Below are 24,593 nucleotides of genomic sequence, written 5' to 3' on the forward strand. Positions count from 1 at the left end.
TTCTAGCAGTAGTGGGTTAGATGCATTAATTGAATTGAAATAATTACAGTGTGGTACTACTAATACTGGAAGAAATTTTTTATAGTATAAATTTGTCAGCCCATCCGGCCCTGGGCTCTTTCCTAAAGGCAAGGTTGCTATCACCCTACTCAACTCCTCTACTGTAATTGGTCGTTCAATTTCATCTATAATTGTTTTAGATAGCGTGGGCATTGATACTTCTTTAATATAATCCCATATCTCTTTCCTACCATATCTCTCTCTGTCCCCTACTAGCGGTGTGTCTGTCTTGGGAATATTATATAACGCCTCGTAAAATCTACCAAATTCTGCAGCTATGGCTTTTGTTTCAACCACCTTCTTACTCTGAACTAATAGACTATGAACATGTCTAGAGTCTTGTGTATATATAATTATTCCTGCGCTATTATGTGTGTAAAGAACAGAGCTGATGGGAAAAGCTGCCTGCACCGAATAGGGTACAACCAGACCCTATGGGTAAGTAAGTAGTTGGAATAAGTGGTGCTGCGCTAATCCTTAGCAAAAAATAAAAATAATAATAAAGATGTATTCTATTAGATCTAATAGAGTACACTGAAGTGTAATAGAAAGTCTCTAAAATAAAACGATTGCTCACTAAACCGTGAAAAACTAATCACTCAAAAAATGGAAAGAACATGTTACAAGTGCACTCATAGAGTGTGAAATAATTAATGAATATCAGTGACTCTACATACCAACAAATCACTATAAAATAAACAAAGTGATAGCAGCAAATGTGGGAGTGCCAACTCCTAATAAAGTGCAAAAAATACAAAAAATACAATATAAGGGTGGGTTGCAACGTGTGGCATACATGCAACACACAAAGTGACTATGTGCAGCAGTGAATAAACATAATGCAGCAAAGGAAAATGTCCAATCAATCAAAGTGCTTTAGCGTATAAAATCTTCCTTCATAAAGTGACACCAGCTTCCTAACATGCATCAGTTGCAGTGCAGTGCTCAGATGAAAACATAGTGCGCCTCTTCGCACTATGTGCGCCTCTTCGCACTGTTGTTCACACACACACTGGTAGATAATGGCCCCTTACCTTAAGGTAATAGGGTAAACGCATATGACCAGTATTGGGAGTACCATCCTTAGGATTCCTCAGCTATCCTCAAGGTCCTAGTCCCAGGGCATAGTTCCCTCAGATGTTAGGGGGGCACGGAAATGACAAGAAGGAAGGTCCCAAATAGTGTAATACAGTATGGCTCGCTGCACAGGCCAGCTCCTGGCCTCCAAAGAGTGTTCTCCAGCTCCTTCTTCCAGCAGACTTTCTCCACCCTCCTGGACCCTCTAGCCACCTGTGGTGGTCTCCCAGGTCAGTGTAGCCGTCCCAACTTTCCCAGTCTTTTGGGCAAGAAGTCTCCAGTAGTTGCTGCCATTTGGAGACTTCTTGCCCAAAAGATTGGGAAAGTTGATACCTTTCATCAAGTATCAAGATCCCTTGATACTTTCCCCATGACCTTGCTTTCTCTGGCTTTCTCGCCGCTGATCCTACCTACCCAATTACCACTAAAACACCCAACATTAAAAACAGAGTAAAAAAAAAAAAAAAAAAAAGGAAGACTCTTCATATATACCATAAAAAAAAAACCCTTACATAATCCTCTTCCACACCAAAAAACTCCCCCCTGGAGTGTATCTACTAATCGGGGAGGGGGCCTGTGCAGATAAACACCCCTTATGCACCGGTCACCTCCCTTCCCTGCTTTTAGCAGGTTAACTAATCCCTTCAATCGGGACTGGCCTATTGACCAAAAAATGGTCCCCATTTCCCACCATGCACCCTCAATCCCCCCTCCTCCCGGGTATTTGCTTGCAATTCCCTTCCTTGGTGACTAGATCTAAATGACCGAAAAAAACAAAAAAAAAAAAAAAAAAAAACCACATAACTTCATTTCTATTAAGTCCATACAGATCCCCCCTCTACTTAGTCCGTTTATCAACTATCAAAGTCTTCTTTGAGCCATACCCATATTGGCCTTTGCCGGCACTTCTTGCCACCGCTCACACCGCTCCTAAGAAATTTATTCTCCAGTCTGTAAAGTGCACCATAGGAAGGTCCAATTTTCCCACAAATGATTCTAGGTCATCTTTAGTTCGAAATATTGCCGTTCTCCCATTCCTGGAGGCTGTCAAACTAAATGGGTACCTCCACCGGTATTTAATCTCCGCTGCACGTAGGGCTTCTAACAGAGGTCGGACTGACCGACACTGATAAAGAGTCCGACGTGATATATCTGGATACAATGCTATATTTAAACCATCAAACAGAATCATAGGCTTACTACGGGCCATCCTCATTATGTTCTCTTTCACTGCATATTTATGCACTTTACAAATGACATCTCTTGATGTCTCAGCCTTTGTAACGTGGGATGAGACCCGGTCTATTTCTATGGTTTCAGGTGCCTGGTCCCCCATAATCTGTCTGAAAATTTTTTGTGTGATAGAAACTAATTCCGACGTTGGGATTGATTCAAGCAATCCTTTTATACAAATGTTCTGTCTTCTGTCCCTATTTTCATAATCGTCCAACTGGTCCTTGTAAGAATTTAATACCTCTTCATGCTTTTTAATAGTGTCTTGAACGTCCGCCATTGCATGTACTATGGCCTCTTGTTCGTTCTCCACTTTCTCTACTCTATGTCCCAGAGCCCAAATGTCCTCCTTTAAACTTGCCACAGCTTGCAAACATGACTGTTCCACCGCGCTGATTAGTTGTTGGATATCATTTTTTGTGGGGAGGGCCCTCAATAGTTCCCAGATGTCCCTCTCCGAGTCTTCCTTCTGTCCATTCGGTCCCTGAGGCCTCCTATCCCCATTTTTGGGGCTCAGCTGGTTAAACATTAAAGCCTGATTGCACTCAAGCAAGCGCTGACTGGGGTCCGCTTCTGCTAATGTTTGGGAGCCCTGTATTGCTATTTGCCCTATATTAGAAGCTGGGGCCTCTCCTCTTGCCATCAATACAGTCTCTGTACATTGTAGGGCCTCCAAATATTCCAATACACCTGGATCCTGTGTTAGTGGATCCTGTTTATCAGTGTTCGCTAATGGGGCTCCTACTCCGAAACTTAAGCGGCCCTGTTCCCTGGCCCCCACTTCCTCTCCAGTCTTCCTAGGGCTCTGTCCACCACCCGGAGAACTTTGTTCAGGGGCTTTCCTCCCCCTACCTGCTGCAGGGGATCTCCTACCGTACACTGCGGGACCGTCTCCTGCTGCCTGGGTATCGGGTTTTTTCGTCGTGATCCCCCGCTCCATTCTTTCCATGCCACCAGTGGTGTTGGCTCCGCTGCGCTTCCTTGCGTCCATTGAGCTCCGGCCCCTTCCCGCTGGCTGTAATGCCACTTGTCTGTGAGTTGTCATGATCAGCTGGTCAGCAGCTCAGCTAGTTGTGGAATCAGCCTGGGAACCGGGGGGGGGGGGTGGAGCACTCACTCACACACGCTCACTCATCTGAATTACTAGTTCTGATGTAAGTTGGAAATTAATAAAATATAAAAAAGTCAGTCTTTGGCATTTTTATATTATTATTATATTAATATTAATTATTATTAATATTATAATATTATTATTTATTTTTTTTTTAATGCCTGTTTTATTTGGTATGGTGGTGCAATGTGCCCTGACTGCAGTCTTATTTTATTTTATTTTAATCTTCTGTGTCCACTGTCCAATTTTATGTGGGTTACTTTTTATTAAAATACTTTTTGACATTACTGGATTGTAGTATTCTTTTCTTCATAAAATGAATGATTAAGTTGAATATAAATAATATAACGAATACGAATGTAACACAATTTTGTATATCCAATAATTTTTTTGGGTAATATATAAAAAAAAAAGCCTATTTCGGTTTCGGTGCTGTTTCGGTAATGGCATCAAGGAAGATTTATTTTCGGTTTCGGCACCAAAAAACCCATTCGGTGCATCCCTAGAAAATATGAAGTGAACCCTCATCCAGAAACGACGAACCTTGGGGCATGTCCACCATATATGAAGTGTTGATCCCACCTGTCCACAACCCCTGAAGCAGAAGGCTTGGAGAGGCACTCTGGTACCAGGTACCACCTGGCATATACTTTATATCCAGCCTCAATCAGGGCAACATTGAGGATGCCTTTGTGGATTTGTGTGCTCCATTTGCGCCAGTCCTCTGCCTCAAGGCTTATTTCTAGATCCCTCTCCCATGCCAACTGATATGATAGTCTGGTTAGAGGGACGGTGAACTGTTTGTAGAACACGGAGATGCCCCCCCAGTGAGCAGCATCCTGCATGCACCTGTTCTCAAATATGGTGCACTCTGCCAGGTCAGACCCATCTTTCCGCAATGTAGCTTGAGGGGGGACGTATTTCTTGGTGATCTAGGTAGTGGCCTGTATGGTACAGTGCCTTGTTCACCCACCAACTGAATCTATCCAGTTGTATGGCCGGGGGGAACAGGGGATTGCCAAAAAGCAGGTCCACTGGGGTGTGTGCAGACCGTAGGGACCATCTTCTACAACTCATATCCCAGATGCTTAAGGAATGAGAGAGCGTCAGACTCAAAATAGCTTTACAGTGAATTGGGGAAGTCTCAGGCTAGCGGAGTTCAAGTCTGAGACTCCAGTGGGACCCACTCAGGGCAATTGTCACGGCTGTGAATTTGGAGTAATTGGGCCAACTGTGCGGCTATATTGCACTTTTGAAACTCTGGCACCCCCACACCCCCCAGGTCTTCGGGAGCGGACATTGTAGCCCGAGCTATTCTAGGACCCTTAGTATCCCAGATGTAGTGGAGGATTTTAGATTGGAAGCGGCGTATGGCGGCGACGGGGACTTTGATTAGGCAGAGGTCAAAAATAGAATAGTAACCTTGGAAGGAAGGTAGTATTGCAATCAGTGTCTACTGGACCGCCTGTCTGTAAAAAAGCGTGCTAGGGAGGGGGCCAGTAGAGTGGAGAACTTTTTGTAGTATAAGGTTGTGAACCTGTCCGCGCCCAGTGCTTTGCCCATTGGGGCCTGTTTTATAGCAGTCAGAACCTCTTCCACAGTGATATCTTTATCTAGAAAGGCTCTATGTTCATCTTGTAAGGTCGGGATGGGCAAGTGTTCAACAAACTCATCAAACTCCTGCTGGCCTGTGACCTTGCCATCAGTATACAATTTTTTGTAGAAAGTTTGGAATTCCTGCAGAACTGATTTAGGATATTGAGTGAAGGAACCGTCAGATTTCTTGATCTTAGGGACACGGAGGGGGGTGTGTCTGGGGCCCAGTCTTGTCGATAAAAGTTTACCTGGTTTGTCTGATTGGGAAAAAGTCCAACACAGTTGTTTTGCTGCCTTTGTAGTAAGGCAGACGTTTAATTCCAGGCTAGCGGACTCAATTCTATCCCGTAGGTCTAGATGGGGATTATTTTTGTGCTCTTTGAGTAGGACAGCCAAATCATCCTCTTTTTGTTTCAATAAAGCGTAGTGTCTCCTATACCTGGCAGCCGTCTGAATCAGGATACCTCTGATAGTAGCTTTCTCAGCGGCCCAAGTGCACATTGAAGAATTATGTGATGGGTCATTCAGGGTAAAAAATTCCTTTTATTGCAATTTCAATATCTAAACAAGTGGCCGGATTGCTGAGGTGGGACTCATTTATGCACCAGGTATAGTTGGCTGTAGGACAGTGCAGTGAGGAAAGGTTAACTGCTACTGGGGAATGATCAGACCAGGGCATTTCTAATATCTTAGAGGAGGTGCAGAATGGCAGGGAGCTAGCAGACGTGAAGACATGGTCTATCCGCGAATACGTCAAGTGGACATGAGAATTGAAAGTGCAGTCGTGTTTAGAACTGTTGAACTCAGAGTTGTTCTTCTTATTGTTTCTATTTTTATCCTTTTTGGTAGTTGACGACCTAGTGGAGCTGTCCATAGTCCCTTGCTTTTTTTGTATTATGTTCCCCAGATGGTCCTGGGAAGAAAGTTTCCACTCAAACACCTGCCCATTTTTGTAGTCAGTAATGCCATCTTCTAATTTGTTAGTTTTTTTAGATATTAGATTATCCTCATCTTTTTTAACCACTTGCTGACCAGCTGCCGCAGTTATACTGCGGGAGGGCGGCTCTATTGCGCGAATCGCTTTGTGTAATAGATACAGTGGGCGCGTGCACGGCCCCGGAGCCAATGCACGTGGCTGGCAGCCACAATGTCGTCAGCCACCCGCGATCGCATCACAGAGAGGCAGAACGGAGATCTGCCAGTGTAAACAAAGCAGATCCCAATTCTGTCAGGGGAGTAAAGTGTGATCGTCTGTTCCTAGTGATTAGGAACAGCGATCTCTCTGTACACTCCCCCCACAGTCCTCTCCCCCCACAGTTAGAAACACCTCCCTAGAACACACTGAACCCCTTGATCGCCCCTAGTGTTAACCCCTTCCCTGCCAGTGTAAATTATACAGTAATCAGTGCATTCTTATAGCACTGATCGCTGTATAAATGTCACTGGTCCCAAAAAAGCTGTCAAAAGTGTTCGATCTCTCAATGTCACAGTCCTGCTAAAAATCGCTGGTCACCCTCATTACTAGTAAAAAAAATAATAATAATAAAAATGCAATAAATCTATCCCCTATTTTGTAGACGCTGTAAATTTTGAGCAAATCAATCAATATATGCTTATTGCGATTTTTTTTTTTACCAAAAATATGTAGAAGAATACATATTGGTCTAAACTGATGAAGAAATTTGTTTTTCTTACATTTTTTTGGATAATTATTATAGCAAAAGCAAAAGTAAAAAATATTGTTTTTTTTTTTTTTTTTTTTTCAAAATTGTCAGTCTTTTTTTATTTATAGCGCAAAAAATAAAAACCGCAGAGGTGATCAAATACCACCAAAAGAAAACTATTTGTTGGAAAAAAAGAACATCAATTTTGTCTGGGTACAACGTTGCACGACCACACAATTGTCAGTTAAAGTGACGCAGTGCCGTATCGCAAAAAATGGCCTGGTCATTAACCACTTCAGCCTCGGAAGAATTTACCCCCTTCCTGACCAAAGCACTTTTTGCGATACGGCACTGCATCACTTTAACTGACAATTGCGCGGTCATGTGACGTTGCATTCAAACAAAATTGAAGTCCTTTTTTCCCTCAAATAGAGCTTTCTTTTGGTGGTATCTGATCACCTCTGCAGTTTTTATTTTTTGTGCTATAAACAATTTTAATTAGGTGTGCCTTTAAAGTCTATCATAGGGGATTTTCTTTGTTCTGTAAACAAAAAAAGAGCACAAATTTTGAAAAAAAAAAAGCAATATTTTTTACTATTTGCTATAATAAATATCCCCCCCCCCCCCCAAAAAAAAAAGTTAAAAAAAAAAAATTTCTTTCTCAGTTTAGGCTGATATGTATTCTACATATTTTTGGTAAAAAAAATCGCAATAAGCGTATATTGATTGGTTTGCGCAAAAGTTATAGTGTCTACAAAATAGGAGATACATTTATGGCATTTTTATTATTAATTTTTTTTATTAGTAATGGCGGTGATCTGCGATTTTTATCATGACTGCGACATTGCGGCGGACACATCGGACACTTTTTACACTATCTTGGGACCAGTGACATTTATACAGCGATCAGTGCTATAAAAATGCACTGATTACTGTGTAAATGACACTGGCAGGGAAGAGGTCAAACACTAGGGGGGCGATCAAGTGGTTAAGTGTGTCCTAGGGAGTGATATTAACTGTGGGGGGGATGGGCTCACTACAACATGACAGAGATCACTGCTCCCGATGACAGGGAGCAGTAGATTCCTGTCACGTTGCTAGGCAGAACAAGGAAATGCCTTGTTTACATAGGTATCTCCCCTTTCTGCCACTCCCTGTCACGATCGTGGGACCCGCGGGCACGCTCACGGAGTACGCGGCGGGTGCGCACCGCCCACTAAGCCGCGTCTTAAAGGGGACATACAGGTAAACCCATCTGCCCAGCCATGCCATTATGCCGACGTACATTGTCGTGCGCTGGTCGGCAAGCAGTTAAGGGGTAAATCCTTCTGGGGCTGAAGTGGTTAACATTGTTATTCAGAATCTGCAAACATTTTGAGTAGAGAGAGGAGGAACTAAACTCTTGGATTTTTTTATCTCTTTCTCGTACCTGTTGTTGTGCCAACTCTAATTTCCTTTCCCTCTGTTGCGGGTATATATCCAATCTATTTTTAAAATCTTTATTTTTTTTTTTTTGGTTATCTCATATTTATATTTCTATATAGATAGATAGATAGATAGATAGATAGATAGATAGAACATAAATCCATGAAAGTTTCTTTTTACTACCATTATCTTATATATCATTTTCTATGTATGCTCCGTTCGCATTTGCTGTTTTTTAATGTGATTGCTTATCCAGCTGTAGCTGTTCCCACGGCACACTCTGGGTTAAATACATTCCCTATTTAAACCTGATGTCAGTGTTGTCAGCTGATGAAGGAGGCATGGCCGTGCCTCCAAAACGCATTCGCTCACCACAGCGGTAGGTGGCTACTTAATCTGACACAAAATATTGCACACTTAAATAAATAATATGTGCATGTGATCCTGCGCAACACCTCTAACATATATAGACAATAATGAATATGTGATGTGAAATCTCCAATATTAGTAGTATATAATACATATGTGGAAGTGATCTTGATGAAAATAATAATGTATAAATAGATAAAATCCAATGTACAATATCAAATCAATGAATAATCAAATAGTCTAATTGTGATAATATAAGGTGAATAAAGTGCTGATAAAGTTCAAATAAGAAGAAAAGCAACCAAAAGTTGATAGATGATTTTGTGACTTTCGTGATAATCACACAACCGCTATGTGCTCCCAGAACTCTCACCTTAGCGGCATACCAAATATGCCTAAATGTATCCTCTGGGATGCAGTCCACGTAGCAGGAACAATGATGTTGGTCCGTGATGTTTATGGGGAAAATCCCCTCCCAGTGGTTGATGAACTCCACGTCACTTCCAGTCCGCGCTGTGTATTTCCGGTTACGTGCTACGCGTTACGTCATATCACATGACTTCCTCAGGGAACCGGATTGGTTGGTACATCTGTTTATTTATATGGTTGGGACAGGAAGTGATAAAATCGCCATTTTGTTGTGGACCAAGTGTTGTTTAGGCTGCGGCCATTATCCATGAGATAAAAGCAACATGGCATTGTGAATAAAGTTTACTGACAATCAAAAAGTTAAAATGGGAAAGTGCTACCCCGTAGGTGAAGCCAGATTAGATCAAGGGGCGAGATCGCATCATACATCCAATGGTTTTGTGAATGTTAAACACTACATGTATGGTTTCAACCCATGGCAAATTAAAAATATAAAACAATCCAAGAACTGGTTATTTCATATAAAATTATATGCTAAAAGTAAAACATATAGATTGGTCCAACCATATGGGACCTGCTTATAAATATAAATATGTAAAAAATGGGAACAGTAAAAATAGAGTATAAAATCATTTAAAATTAAAGTGCAGATATATATGTATATCTATCACTAAGAAAAAAAGGGAAGGATAAAAATTGAATCGATAATCTACACACCGGAAATGAAATAAGAGGTTTACATTGATTGTTCATATGGAATAAATTAATAGTCACCAATAAAGCAATTCAAATCAAATTCTATGTTTAACCCCTCAGGTGCAAGTGTCCTTATTTTATGTATCCATTTGGACTTTTTCTGACTGAAGATTCTGATTTTGTGACCCCCTCTCCATGATCTATTGTATCTTTCAATTCCCCAAAATAGTAGTCCTGTAGAGTCTTTATTATGCACTAAAGAAAAATGTTTGGATACATTATGTTTCGGGAAGCCTTTTATAATATTTTCAATATGTTGGGGCTCTTTTATAAATAATTACTGGTTTGTCAGGTACAATTTTATGTAGATGTTTATCTCCTTTTAAAATATGCCAATGCCTTCTAATAATTTTTTCTATGTCTTTAAATTGGACATTAAAATCCAGAACTAGGCTTGGTATATCTGAGTTCGATTGTGCTTTCTTGGGTGCATATATCATTTGCTTCCTGTCCATTGTTTGAATGGATTGAATCTGTTTTCTAATTAGTTCTTCTGAGTAGCCTTTCGTCACAAACCTTTTTCCAATCAGGTTAGCTTAAGTCACGTAGTCTGAATCTTTAGTGCAGTTGCGTCTGATTCTCACCAGCTGTCCCTTTGGGATGTTAAATAACCAAGGTTTATGGTGACAGCTTGTAATAGGTAAATAGCTATTTCTTGATACTTCTTTGAAGTGTGCTTTAGTTATTAATGAATCTTCATCAATAATTATTTCCAGATCTAGAAATTCAATCTTTTTCGCATCAATTTGCCAGGTCAGATGTATGTTTCTGTCATTGCAATTTAAGTTGCATAGAAATTGTTCCAGTGATTCCTTACTACCGTTCCATACTATTAGGACATCATCAATAAATCTTTTAACTAGTCCTAGTTCGCAGGGCGGATATTAATGTACTGTTTCATCCTCCCATTGGGCTATAAAGGCATTAGCCACACTGGGGGCAAATTTAGCACCCATGGCTATGCCAGTTGTTTGCTTGTAGTAGGTTTGGTCATGCCAAAAATAGTTGTTTTTAAGGACAGAGAAAATTGAGTACTGTCCGTGATACTTTTTTTATTTGCACTAACATACAATTTTTCAGGACAAGCTTTCGGGGTATGTCCCCTTCTTCAAGGTCCAAGCAGTACTGATTCACACATTTTTAAGCAGAATGTTAAAGAAGAAAAAAAAAAAAAAAAGAGAAAACCAAACACATACAAATCAATGGTAATAAAGATAGCAGCAGAGTTAGTGAGATAAGACAGAGGGAGAGCTAGGGGGGAATGCAAGGGCGGATGCTAGTCACAGAGCGGTCGTAAAACTTTAGCATAATGTGTAAGGAAACCAATATCTAAATTCAGGCCATTATTCTTCGTGTCAAAAAGAAGTATCATTCTTAGTTCAAACGTTTTCCTTTCCTGGATAGTTCTGAAATTCCCTTTAAGAACTAAGACATTGAGGTCTTCTATAGTGTGGTCCGATTGTGAGAAATGATGTCCCACAGGTGTGCATAAACTGTCTTCTTTATGTTCTTTGATGGTATGTCTGTGCAAATTCATCCTCGCTTGCAACTTCTGTCCTGTTTCACCAACATAAGATCCTTTGCTGCACCTTTTGCATTGGATGAGGTACACAACATTACTTGAGGTACAGCTGTAAGATCCCATGATATTGAAGGTCCCATTTGTGTGTGTAACACTTTTGGATAGATTTATCTGGTTGCATAGTTTGCAGCGTTTTTTATTGCAGGGTTTGCTACCATTGTTTGTGACTTCATAATCAGAGTGAAGTTTCCTGCTGATTAGTTTGTGTCTGAGGTTGGGTGGTTGTCTGAAAGCCAATAATGGGGGTTGTTGGAATATTCCTTTCAGAGTTTCATCCTCTGTTATAATGGGTTGTAAATCTTTGATTATCTTTTTGATCCCTTCAAGTGCTGGGTTGTATGTGGTGACTAGAAGTACTCGGTTATTTGTTTTTTTCTCTGTGTATTGGAGGAGATTTTCTCTTCGGGTTTTCAAGGCTGTGTTTATGCTGTTGTTGATGGTTTTGTCTTTGTAACCTTTCTTATGGAAGGAGTCTGTCAGTGTTCTGAGATGTTTTTCTCTGTCTTCTGGGTCTGAACAAATTCGGTGGTATCTGATGGCCTGGCTGTGTATGATGGCCCGTTTGGTGTGTTGGGGGTGAAAACTGGAACTATGAAGATAGCTGCATCGGTCAGTCGTTTTTCTGTATATCGACGTGTGTAGCTTGTCATTCCTGATGTATACTGTAGTGTCCAGGAAGTTGACATGTGTGTTCGAATAGTCCATTTTTAGTTTGATAGATGGGTGAAAAGTGTTGATCAATGAGAAGAATTGGTTTAGATTTTCTTCACCATCAGTCCATATCATGAATATATCATCAATATAGCGATCAGATACCACCGAATTTGTTCAGACCCAGAAGACAGAGATAAACATCTCAGAACACTGGCAGACTCCTTCCATAAGAAAGGTTACAAAGACAAAACCATCAACAACAGCATAAACACAGCCTTGAAAACCCGAAGAGAAAATCTCCTCCAATACACAGAGAAAAAACAAATAACCGAGTACCTCTAGTCACCACATACAACCCAGCACTTGAAGGGATCAAAAAGATAATCAAAGATTTACAACCCATTATAACAGAGGATGAAACTCTGAAAGGAATATTGCAACAACCCCCATTATTGGCTTTCAGACAACCACCCAACCTCAGACACAAACTAATCAGCAGGAAACTTCACTCTGATTATGAAGTCACAAACAATGGTAGCAAACCCTGCAATAAAAAACGCTGCAAACTATGCAAACAGATAAATCTATCCAAAAGTGTTACACACACAAATGGGACCTTCAATATCATGGGATCTTACAGCTGTACCTCAAGTAATGTTGTGTACCGCATCCAATGCAAAAGGTGCAGCAAAGGATCTTATGTTGGTGAAACAGGACAGAAGTTGCAAGCGAGGATGAATTTGCACAGACATACCATCAAAGAACATAAAGAAGACAGTTTATGCACACCTGTGGGACATCATTTCTCACAATCGAACCGCACTATAGAAGACCTCAATTCTTAGTTCTTAAAGGGAATTTCAGAACTATCCAGGAAAGGAAAACGTTTGAACTAAGAATGATACTTCTTTTTGACACGAAGAATAATGGCCTGAATTTAGATATTGGTTTCCTTACACATTGTGCTAAAGTTTTACGACCGCTCTGTGACTAGCATCCCCCCTTGCATTCCCCCCTAGCTCTCCCTCTGTCTTATCTCACTAACTCTGCTGCTATCTTTATTACCATTGATTTGTATGTGTTTGGTTTTCTCTTTTTTTTTTTTCTTCTTTAACATTCTGCTTAAAAATTTGTGAATCAGTACTGCTTGGACCTTGAAGAAGGGGACATACCCCGAAAGCTTGTCCTGAAAAATTGTATGTTAGTGCAAATAAAAAAAGTATCACGGACAGTACTCAATTTTCTTTGTTTTTTAAGGAAAATTCTAAGCATTTAATAAGGAATCTTCTTTGTGTACATTTTAATGTACTATATTTTCTCAAAGCCCATTTAGTGGCTTCACAAGCCTGGTGGTGTTTAATAATTGTGTAAAGGGATGAGACATCCACAGTTGCCAATAAAGTCCTTCCTTCTAGGACTGGCACATCTTCCAGTAATTGTAGAACATGTTTAGTGTCTCGTACATATGATGTCGTGTGTTGAATAACTAGTTGAATAAAATTATCGATGTATTGGCCCATCCTCGATGTCAAGGAATTAATCCCATTGACAATGGGTCTTCCTGGAGGGTTCTCTTGATCTTTATGTATTTTAGGAACAGTGTAAATCACTGGAATTCCACATGAGTCTGGGACCAGGTATCTTGCTTCTTTAGCATTCAATATATCTTTCTTTACTCCTAAGTGCACAACCTTTTCTAGCTCCTTTCTGCATTTTGTAGTAGGATTACCTAACAATTTTTGATATGTAGTTGAATCTTCAAGTTGACGTTTAATTTCTTCCTGATATTTTGATTTGCTCTGGATGACCACTCCTCCTCCCTTACCTGCTGGTCTTATTACCAGATCTTTCCTATTAATCAAAGACCCCAATACGCCCCAAAAAGACGACAACAGGAAGAAAAAACAGAAGAACTCCAGAATGAAGAGGGGATGCCGAGAGGGAAAGAGATTCCAAAAGAAAAAGGGAATAATCGGTGAAGGGATCTTCAATCTGAGTGGCCAAATTTTGAACACAAAGGTCTAAAATATGCTCCTACCAAAAATCTTGTAAAAGGCTTCCCGAAACATAATGTATCCAAACATTTTTCTTTAGTGCATAATAAAGACCCTACAGGACTACTATTTTGCGGGATTGAAAGATACAATAGATCATAGAGAGGGGATCACAAAATCAGAACCCTCAGTCAGAAAAAGTCCAAATGGATACATAAAATAAGGACACTTGCACCTGAGGGGTTAAACATAGAATTTGAATTGCTTTATTAGTGACTATTAATTTATTCCATATGAACAATCGATGTAAACCTCTTATTTCATTTCCGGTGTGCAGATTATCGATTCAGTTTTTTATCCTTCCCTTTTTTTCTTAGTGATAGATATACATATATATCTGCGCTTTAATTTTAAATGATTTTATACTCTATTTTTACCGTTCCCATTTTTTACATATTTACCTATAAGCAGGTCCCATATGGTTGGACCAATCTATATGTTTTACTTTTAGCATTTAATTTTATATGAAATAACCAGTTCTTGGATTGTTTTATATTTCTTAATTTGTCATGGGTCGAAACCATACATGTAGTGTTTAACATTCACGAAACCATTGGATGTATGATGCGATCTCACCCCTTGATCTAATCTGGCGGCGCGCGGCTTCACCTATGGGGTAGCACTTTCCCATTTTAACTTTTTGATTGTCAATAAACTTTATTCACAATGCCATGTTGCTTTTATCTCATGGATAATGGCTGCCGTCTAAACAACACTTGGTCCACAACAAAATGGCGATTTTATCACTTCCTGTCCCAACCATATAAATAAACAGATGTACCAACCAATCCGGTTCCCTGAGGAAGTCATGTGATATGACGTAACGCGTAGGACGTAACCGGATATACACAGCGTGGACCGGAAGTGACGTATCGGGTATCGTTGTCACGCTGTTTCCTTGTTTATGTTTGGCGCATTCGATTTTACTGCAGTGTAAGCGGCTATTTTTAATAAATCTATTTGCAATTACAAGTAAATAATGAATAAACTAATGTGCAAACCATCAATAATCAAACGACTAAAAGAGGCAGGTTGGACATCTTTCACTCCAAGAATCCCATAATTGACGTATAATAAATACAAGAAAACAGAATAAAATATTAAAAATTGGAGATAAAACAGTTAAGATTGAATTCTACATTGTGCCCTAGTGGCGCCAATGTACGTAATTCGTATAGACATCTAGACTCAGCTTTGCTAATCTTGATAATCTTGTTATCCTTCCTCCAATGGGGTTTGTATTTTTCTATTCCGTAAATAACTAGTGATGAGGGATCACTGTTATGATATTTAGCGTAATGTCTTGATAAGCTATGCTTATCAAAACTCTTTTTGATATTCTGAACATGTTCCCTCAATCTCTTCCATAGAGCCCTCTTAGTTCTGCCAATATATTGAATTTGGCAGGGGCATTCAAGTAAATAGACAACCCCTTCACTACGACATGAAATAAAATCTTCTATTAAATAACTCTGTGATGTTACAGTTGAAGTAAAGCTCAATTTCTTTCTCTTACTTTCTTTCGTATGTCGACATGCATAGCAATTTTTGCATGGGTAATATCCTTTACCTTCGAAGAAAGAAAACTTTCTCTTACTTGGAGGATCCAGGACATTTTTTGCCAAGCGATCCCTCAAAGGGGCTCTTCTATACACAAAACTAGATTTTTCGGGAAGAATAGTGCCTATCTTCTCGTCATTTATTTCCCAATTGAGTTTGATGTTTTTATTATTGGTATTGAGATTAAAACAAAAATCAATGAGGCTCTCTCTATTCCCACTCTAAATTAAAATAATATCGTCTATATATCGTTTAAACAAAATAAGAGAATTCGGTACATTATTGTATAGAACTTCCTCCTCCCATTCTGCCATATATAAATTGGCAACGCTGGGCGCATATTTCGCGCCCATCGCAATTCCACATATTTGTTTATAATAATTGTTATTGTGCCAGAAATAATTGGAGTTTAGACTGAATCTCAAACAGTCAAGAAGGAACCTCCTCTGTTTACATTTTAGATCACTCAAATTTCTCAAGGCCCATTTAGTCGCCTGAACGGCCTCCTCATGGTTAATGATTGTATAGAGGGATGCGACATCGGTCATTGCCAGATATATAGGTCCATCCGTCAAAGTAATATCGTTTAAGAGTTGAATAAGATGTTTTGTATCTCTCAAATAAGATCTAGTCTTCTTCACCACAGGTTGCAAAAAACAATCGATGTATTCTCCAATGCGCGCACCCATTGAATTGATCCCATTCACTATGGGTCTACCCGGGGGTTTTTGCTTATCTGCATGGATCTTGGGTAGTGCATAAATTACAGGTATCCTACATGTCTTGGGTTGTAGGTACAGAGTTTCTTTCTTGTTCAATAATCCCTTATCAGATCCCTTTTGTATAACTAGCCAATTCTTTTTTATATCTTATCGTCGGGTTGCTAGGTAATATCTGATAAGTCCCAACATCATTAAGTTGTTGGTTCAGCTCTTCATTATAATCAACTTTAGACTGAACAACTATGGCTCCTTTGTCCGCTTGTCTTATTACTATATCTTTTCGTGCTTCTAATTTTTTTATACCATTCTTTATATCACGTGGATCAAATGATTTTTTTTATCTTTAAATCTTGTACATCTCTCAAAACCATTTTTTTAAAAACATCAATATGTCCATCTGATCCACCGGGCGGATTAAAAAGTGATTTATTGTGAAGGTCACTGAATACAATCCCATTAGTGTCTGGTAGCTGTCTTCCTCTTCCTTCACCTGGATTGCTAAGCATGTATTTTTTAATATTGAGAGATCTAATATATGTATTGATATCGACATACGTATTAAATTTGTTAAGATTCCTCTTTGGGGCAAATTTTAATCCTTTGTCTAGTACTTTTATTTCCTCTTGTGTTAATTCAACTCCACTGAAATGAATAATTCCCTCTCCTGTTATTCCCTTTTTCTTTTGTTTTTTGATCCCTGCTCGACATCCTCTTCTCATTTTTCGTTTTTTCCATTTCTTCTTTCTGCAGATCTTCTTGGAGTGTTCCTCTGGCGTTCCCCTCTGTCTTGCGTCCTCTGTCCTTCCTGTTTCTTCTCGTCCCTTCTTTTCAGGCTGGGGTCTGGAGTAGGTCTGTCGTGTCTCCATGACGGATCTTCTCGATAATGACGTCTCGGGGAATCCCGATAGCGGTGATCTAAAAAACGGTCTGATGAAAGCTACTTTAGAGCCCTCTAAAGAACTACCGGAATTTATTGCGTTGTCCAAGCAATTGAATAAAGATATGGAACAAAAGGATAAAGAAATAGCTGCCGGAAAAAGGAGAAAATATCAGAGATATAAAAGACTTTGATAATGATCTCATTTTTAAGTGGCAGACTAAAATTGAGGACACAGTTATTAATTCCAACAACAGTTCTCCAGTAAAGGAAGTAAAAGAAGTAAGATTGAACGAAAATTTAAATGTAAGGAGACCTTACCCATAATCAGAATACAGGGAAACTATAATACCTACCAGACCGTTTTTTAGATCACCGCTACCGGGATTCCCCGAGACGTCATTATCGAGAAGATCCGTCATGGAGACATGACAGACGTACTCCAGACCCCAGCCCGAAAAGAAGGGAGGAGAAGAAACAGGAAGGACAGAGGACGCAAGACAGAGGGGAACGCCAGAGGAACACTCCAAGAAGATCTGCAGAAAGAACAAATGGAAAAAAACGAAAAACGAGAAGAGGATGTCGAGCAGGGATCAAAAAACAAAAGAAAAAGGGAATAACAGGAGAGGGAATTATTATTATCAGTGGAGTTGAATTAAAACAAGAGGAAATAAAAGTACTAGACAAAGGAATAAAATTTGCCCCGAAGAGGAATCTTAACAAATTGAATATGTATGTCGATATCAATAAATATATTAGATCTCTCAATATTAAAAAATACACGCTTAGCAGTCCAGGTGAAGGAAGAGGAAGACAGCTACCAGACACTAATGGGATTGTATTCAGTGACCTTCGCAATAAATCACTCTTTAATCCGCCCAGTGGATCAGATGGACATATTGATGTTTTTAAAAAAATGGTTTTGAGAGATGTACAAGATTTAAAGATAAAAAAATCATTTGATCCACGTGATATAAAGAATGGTATAAAAAAATTAGAAGCACGAAAAGATATAGTAATAAGACAAGCGGACGAAAGAGGAGCTATAGTTGTTCAGTCTAAAGTCGATTATAATGAAGAGCTGAACCGCCAACTTAATGATGTTGGGACTTATCAGATATTACCTAGCAACCCGACGATAAGATATAAAAAAGAATTGGCTAAAGTTATACAAAAGGGATCTGATAAGGGATTATTGAACAAGAAAGAAACTCTGTACCTACAACCCAAGACATGTAGGATACCTGTAATTTATGCACTACCCAAGATCAATGCAGATAAGCAAAACCCCCCCGGGTAGACCCATAGTGAATGGGATCAATTCAGTGGGTGCGCGCATTGGAGAATACATCGATTGGTTTTTGCAACCTGTGGTGAAGAAGACTAGATCTTATTTAATGTACCGAATTCTCTTATTTTGTTTAAACGATATATAGACGATATTATTTTAATTTGGAGTGGGAATAGAGAGAGCCTCATTGATTTTTGTTTTAATCTCAATACCAATAATAAAAACATCAAACTTAATTGGGAAATAAATGACGAGAAGATAAACTTCTTATGCCCCGTACACACGGTCGGATTTTCCGATGGACATTGTCCGATCGGAGCGTGTTGTCGGAAATTCCGACCGAGTGTGGGCTCCATCGGACATTTTCCATCGGATTTTCCGACACACAAAGTTGGAGAGCAGGAGATAAAATTTTCCGACAACAAAATCCGATCGCGTCAATTCCGACCGTGTGTGGCCTGTTCCGACGCTCAAAGTGCCACGCATGCTCAGAAGAGATTCCGACACGGGACAGCTCGTTCTGGTAAACTTAGCGTTCGCAATGGATACAGCATTTTTGTCACGCTGCAATGTTAAAAATGGTTTAATACAGCGCACTCTCTTCTTCTTTATAATGTGACAAGAATTAAGTTGTTTTGCTGCTCATATCCACACACACTTCTCACAAACTTTTATTTGTGTTTTTTTAGTGGGATTCCCTGAATATATTGTTATTAGTTGTCACATCTGACAGTTTTAAATTTTTTTATTTTGGATTTTAAGCCTTTTTTTTTCTTTAATGTTTGGATTTTTTCCAAGGCTGATCTTTGTTCAATGTTATTTTTATTTTTACTCCAGAATATTTTTGGGTGTGTTTTGTGTGTCAAGTTACCCCAACACCATTGATATCTTTTATTATTTAATCTCCAGGAGATTGTTTGGTGTTGGTGTCCCTTGTTCATTTCACATTGTATAATTTGAAATATACCTGAATCCTCACAAACCAACTGTCATTTTTGAAGTAAAACACATAGGAGAGTATAATTCAAAACAAAAATCCTTTATTAAGGGATCAGAACCAAACAAAGAGGAAGGCAACACTGGATCAACATGAGAAATTAGCAAAGCCTGGGACCCCCACGGCAGACATCAATTCTTCAACATCAAAATTGGTGGCCTGAGGAGTCCATATGTAAGGGAGGGCAGTCTGGTCCAGAATTCGCAGAGATCTGGAAAGCAGCAGATGACATCTGTGTCCCCAGGCTGTGGTACCACAAGAGGCTGCATCTTTTGGCCGACCAGACTGAACCCAGGGCAATCACTGTCTGGTCTTCCTTCCACGCTTCCTTCCGGGCTGTGGCTGTGCAGTTGGAGATGTGGCAGGAGGAGGAGTAGGACCTGGAGGAGGAGGAGGAGGAGGACCTGCAGGAGGAGGAGGACTGGGAGGACCTGGAGGAGGACTGGGAGGACCTGGAGGAGAAGGAGGAGGAGGACCTGCAGGAGGAGGACCATCCCAAAGATGTGTGTGAGGTGTAATTTGGCCCCTCATACCTTTCTCCAGAGCCTCCGATATGAGGGCCTCACACAAGACTTTTTGGCCCTCCTCCATCCTCTGCATTTTATATGCTATGAAGGCAGCAATGTTCTCCTGCATGGTGTGTGGTGCTCCCAGGACCTCTGTAGCCCTCCAAAAGAATGCTATAGCCGCCTCCTCTAGGGTACTCGTCCTACTGCCACTTTCTCTTTTCAGGGGGGGTGGAGGGACCTTGATATCAGCCAGCCGGCTCGGCCCGGCCACCTCCTGGCTGAGACTTCCCTGTGTATGAAAAAGGGACATAGTTTTAGTTTTTGCATCATCAATCACAATCCTAAATTAGTACTCCCAACTAACATCTAGTTAACATCATTGATTGGACAAGCAGAAATATTTAGAGGAATGCTATACCTGGCTCAATCTGGGCTCCTCCACATGTTGCCTGGAAGGCCCAGGTTGGGCGTCAGAAGCCTCAGCTGGGGGGGAAGGAAGCGTGGAAGGAAGACTGGAGAGGGATGGCCTGGGTTCAGTCTGGCCTGCCAGAAAGTGCAGCCTGTCGTAGTACAACATCCTGGGGACATAGATGTCATCTGATGCTCCTGATCTCTGCAAATCCAGGACTTTCTTGCGCTCCCTCAGATATGTACTCCTCAGGCCACCAATTAATATCTTTAAATAAGTGATGTCTGCCGTGGGGGTCACCTTCTTCACAATTTCACACAATTGCTCCAGTGCTGCCTTCCTCTTTGCTTGGTTCTTGAAATGGGGGTGGGTAATCTCCCACAGACAGGGCAGCTCACTTAGCATATCTATGAATACTGACATGAAGTCATTATCTTTCATTAAGATATCCATGTTCACTGCAAGACACAACACAAGACAAAGCCTAATGTCAGACAAAACTCTCCTAATCTTGTTACAATATAGGCCTCAATCTAGAAGCAGTATAGGCACAAGTTTGTCTCTTACCTTCGTTCTTACGATCGGCGCGTCCAATACTCCTTCCTCCGCTCACAGATCGTACGTAATACGCACGCGTGTTACGCTTTATACACACTGCGCATGCGTGTAACTCCGCCCGCCCCTGACGTTCTTTCTAGTGTATTCCCCGCCCCTTTTCGTTCGGCGCAGTGGGTGAAGAGCACATGGCGGAGTTACAGCAGGTGCGTGCTAATTCTAACAACGAGGAGGAGGAGGAGGAAAGCCCGGATCCAGGCACGTCCCGATCCAGAAGGAGACGTTTTAAGGCCACAAATATGTCGTTTGGGGAGATGTTGGAGATGGTCGACATCATGAAGAAGTCCGACTATGACGGAAAATATGGGCCTTACCCCAACCCGAACATCCGAAAGGCCAAGATCATGGCGAAAGTGGTCAGGAGTCTTGAGCGGAATTTCGGGGTACGAAGATCAAAAGATCAGCTCAGGAAGCGGTGGTCGGACCTGAAGTTGAGAGAGCCAGAGCAGTACCGAAAGATCCGGAGAGTGCTGCAAAAAAGTAAGTAGTTGTGCTGTGTTCCTATTCTTTCTGTCTTTATTCCGTTCGTTCTGCTCCATATGCTTTTATTAATTGTAACGTTTAAAAAGGTCAACTTTAATGTTCATGGGCCCATTATTCGTTCGTATCAAACATTTTTCTTTCGGCCTCTAGAACACCATTGTTTAGGCCATATGCATTTTCACACATTTTTTTGGGCCTACTTGGATGCCAAATATTTGTTTGTGTAGATGGATTTGTTACTAGAATGAAATGCAAACTAGATTGTGTGTAAGGAGAGGACACTGAGTAGCTGTTTTCACATCTGGACACTTTTTATTAGGGGGGGGCACACAGGTGCTCCAGTGTATACTATAGGGGGGTCTCCATCTGTGAAGCTTGTACCAAACAGGTAAAGTATTGCAGCTTGACAAAGGACACTAAAAAAGATACATCTTGGAACTCTGCTAAAATAGACAATTGTACCCCACTTCCAAGCAATGTTTCCTATTTCTAGTTCTGCCATCAAATATCTGTGTGCTAATTATACCATTTTTGTTTTACATAGGGAGAAAAGACTCGGACACCCCTCATCCGAGGAGACCAGAGCCCCCCCCCTCTGGAAGAAGGGGAAATACCAACCCAAGAAGAAGAGCAGGAGGAAGAAGAAGACGTGGTGGAGATTGGCACCACAACAGGTGAGTGTCTGCGACCACAGGCTCAGGCTCAGGTAAAAGAGATGGATGGTGGCAGATTTTTGAGACCTTTTTTTTTGTTCTTTATCTCTTTTTAGGTGATCGTGATCCAGAACGCTTTACATCTGAAAGTGCCCAGATACTCATCGGGGAGATCATGGGGTGTAATCTCCAATTGCAAAACATCCAGCAACAAATCACTGATGTTATTAAAAAAAATAATAACATCATTGATGTTTTGGGGCGAATTTAAACCCCACAAAATCACCTGTTTTATCTTACGAAAATGTTTACAATGTTTAGAAAAGCCAAATTTGGAGGATGCACACAGTGTGCCAACATGTGCTATCTGCCATCACGGGAGATCAATGGACGCATTTTGGGGGTGCAACCCCTTCCTTAATTATAAAGTCGCATTGAGGAAGGGCTTGCTCCCCCAAAACACGTCCCTTGATCCCCCCTGATGGCAGATAGCACATGTTGACATTCGTAAATTGGTGTGCATCTTCCAAATTTGGCTTTTCCAGGGGTGATTTCCCCCCATCTGAACGCTATATCAAACACAGTTCCTAAATACTCATGTCTGATATAGCCTTCAGGTTTTACCATATGTGAACTTTGTAAGTTCAAGTTTTTTGGCTTTCTTGTTGGTTTTACACAGGCCCGTTTTATCTGAAATGGATCTTTCGATTTTTGAGAATGCTACTGCAAACATTGTTATACAACAAACATGTTGGTTTGTTTTAAAAACCTTTGGGAAATGCACATGTGATTGTGCAGGTATAAAAAAGTGCCTTACTCAAGAATGTGTGGATTATTGTCTCAACACTACAACACTTTTGGGGTGATGTAATTGCTGTTTTATGCAAAAATGGGGGTTATTTCCTAAGGGCAAATACACTTTGCACTACAAGTGCAGGTTCAGTGCAGTTGCAAGTGCACTTGTAGTGAAATGTGTTTTGGCATTTAGGAAGTACCAGCCAACACTGTTTTTTATAAGGTTACCCAATCACGACATTTTCTGCACTCAACACATTTCTGTCAGGGTCAGCTAAAACAAACACAAGCAGTAAATGTCCACAAAGAATTTCTTTTGGTTGTTTTTTATTTGAAAAAGGTGTCACAGATTGTCTGGCATATTGATAGCCCCCCTACCCGCAAAGAACTCCAGGTAGCGTAACCGGACATCACGGGCATTCAGGGAGGGCAAGCCAGGACGGCCACTTTCAAGCGCCGTCAGTGTTGATGGATTAGGGATTCCAGCCTCAGGCCCAACTGAGCCAGCATAGTTGGCTGAATGTTTTCTTAAAAAATTATGGAGAACACAGCAGGCAAGTATTATATGGTTCAGTTTGTACTCCGCCATATGGATGGGTGTCAGAAATAATCGGAACCGGCTGGCCAGGATTCCAAATGTGTTCTCCACCACTCTTCGGGCTCTGGCCAGCCGGTAATTAAAAACCCTCTGTTCCGGGGTGAGGGTCCTCATCGGGAATGGCCGCATCAGGTGGTCCCCCAGTGCAAATGCTTCATCAGCAACGAACACAAATGGGAGACCTTCAACATTGTCCTCTGGAGGTGGCAAGTCCAAGCTGCCATTCTGGAGACGCCTGTAAAACTCCGTCTGGGCGATCACTCCACCATCGGACATCCGGCCATTCTTCCCCACGTCCACATACAAGAACTCGTAATTAGCCGACACCACCGCCAACATCACTATACTATTAAACCCTTTGTAATTATAATAGTATGACCCCGAGTTGGGTGGTGGGACGATGTGGACGTGTTTCCCATCAATTGCCCCTCCACAGTTAGGAAAGTCCCACCGCTGGGCAAAGTGGGAGGCCACAGTCTGCCATTCCTGTGGCGTTGAAGGAAACTGTTGAGGAAAAAACAATAAACATTACTATTTTTTCAAAGATACATGGCAAGCAGATTAGACACAAACATTATGGGGCAACCTCCAGATAGCATTTACTAAGGGGAATTTAACAAGGCCAAAGTATAAGGTACACCTATCATATTCCCCCTCCCCCCCTCTCATGGGCCTTTTCTAACATTATAGGGGGGGGAACTCTTGGACAGGTAACCCTCTTCACTTCATTGAGAGATGAATGCCTAAATACAGGGTATTACTTGTAACAGACCCTCCTTAGTTACACTATTGGCATAGGTAAGAAGTGTCAGAATACAAAGATATAAATACACACTGTACACATTTGAGGACATTTGGACATTCTGCTATTACCTATCAAGATAATAATAGAATAACAAAACTTTAAACAGTACCATTGGAAAGTATACAGGCAGGCCCTTGCACTACATGCTTTGGGGAATTCATCCATACATCTGACCAGTAAAGAGATGGGTATAGTGTGTATGGGTTTGGCAAAGTCAGCAGATAGATGATTGAGGATAGAGAATTGGGATCAGCTGACTTAGCAGTTGGGGGAGGGAGGGTTAAAAAAAATTGGGGGACACCACAAAAAAAAGCCTCTGGCACTCTGCC

The sequence above is a fragment of the Aquarana catesbeiana genome, linkage group LG11 (genome assembly GCF_042186555.1).
Source record: "Aquarana catesbeiana isolate 2022-GZ linkage group LG11, ASM4218655v1, whole genome shotgun sequence".
Taxonomy (NCBI): domain Eukaryota; kingdom Metazoa; phylum Chordata; class Amphibia; order Anura; family Ranidae; genus Aquarana; species Aquarana catesbeiana.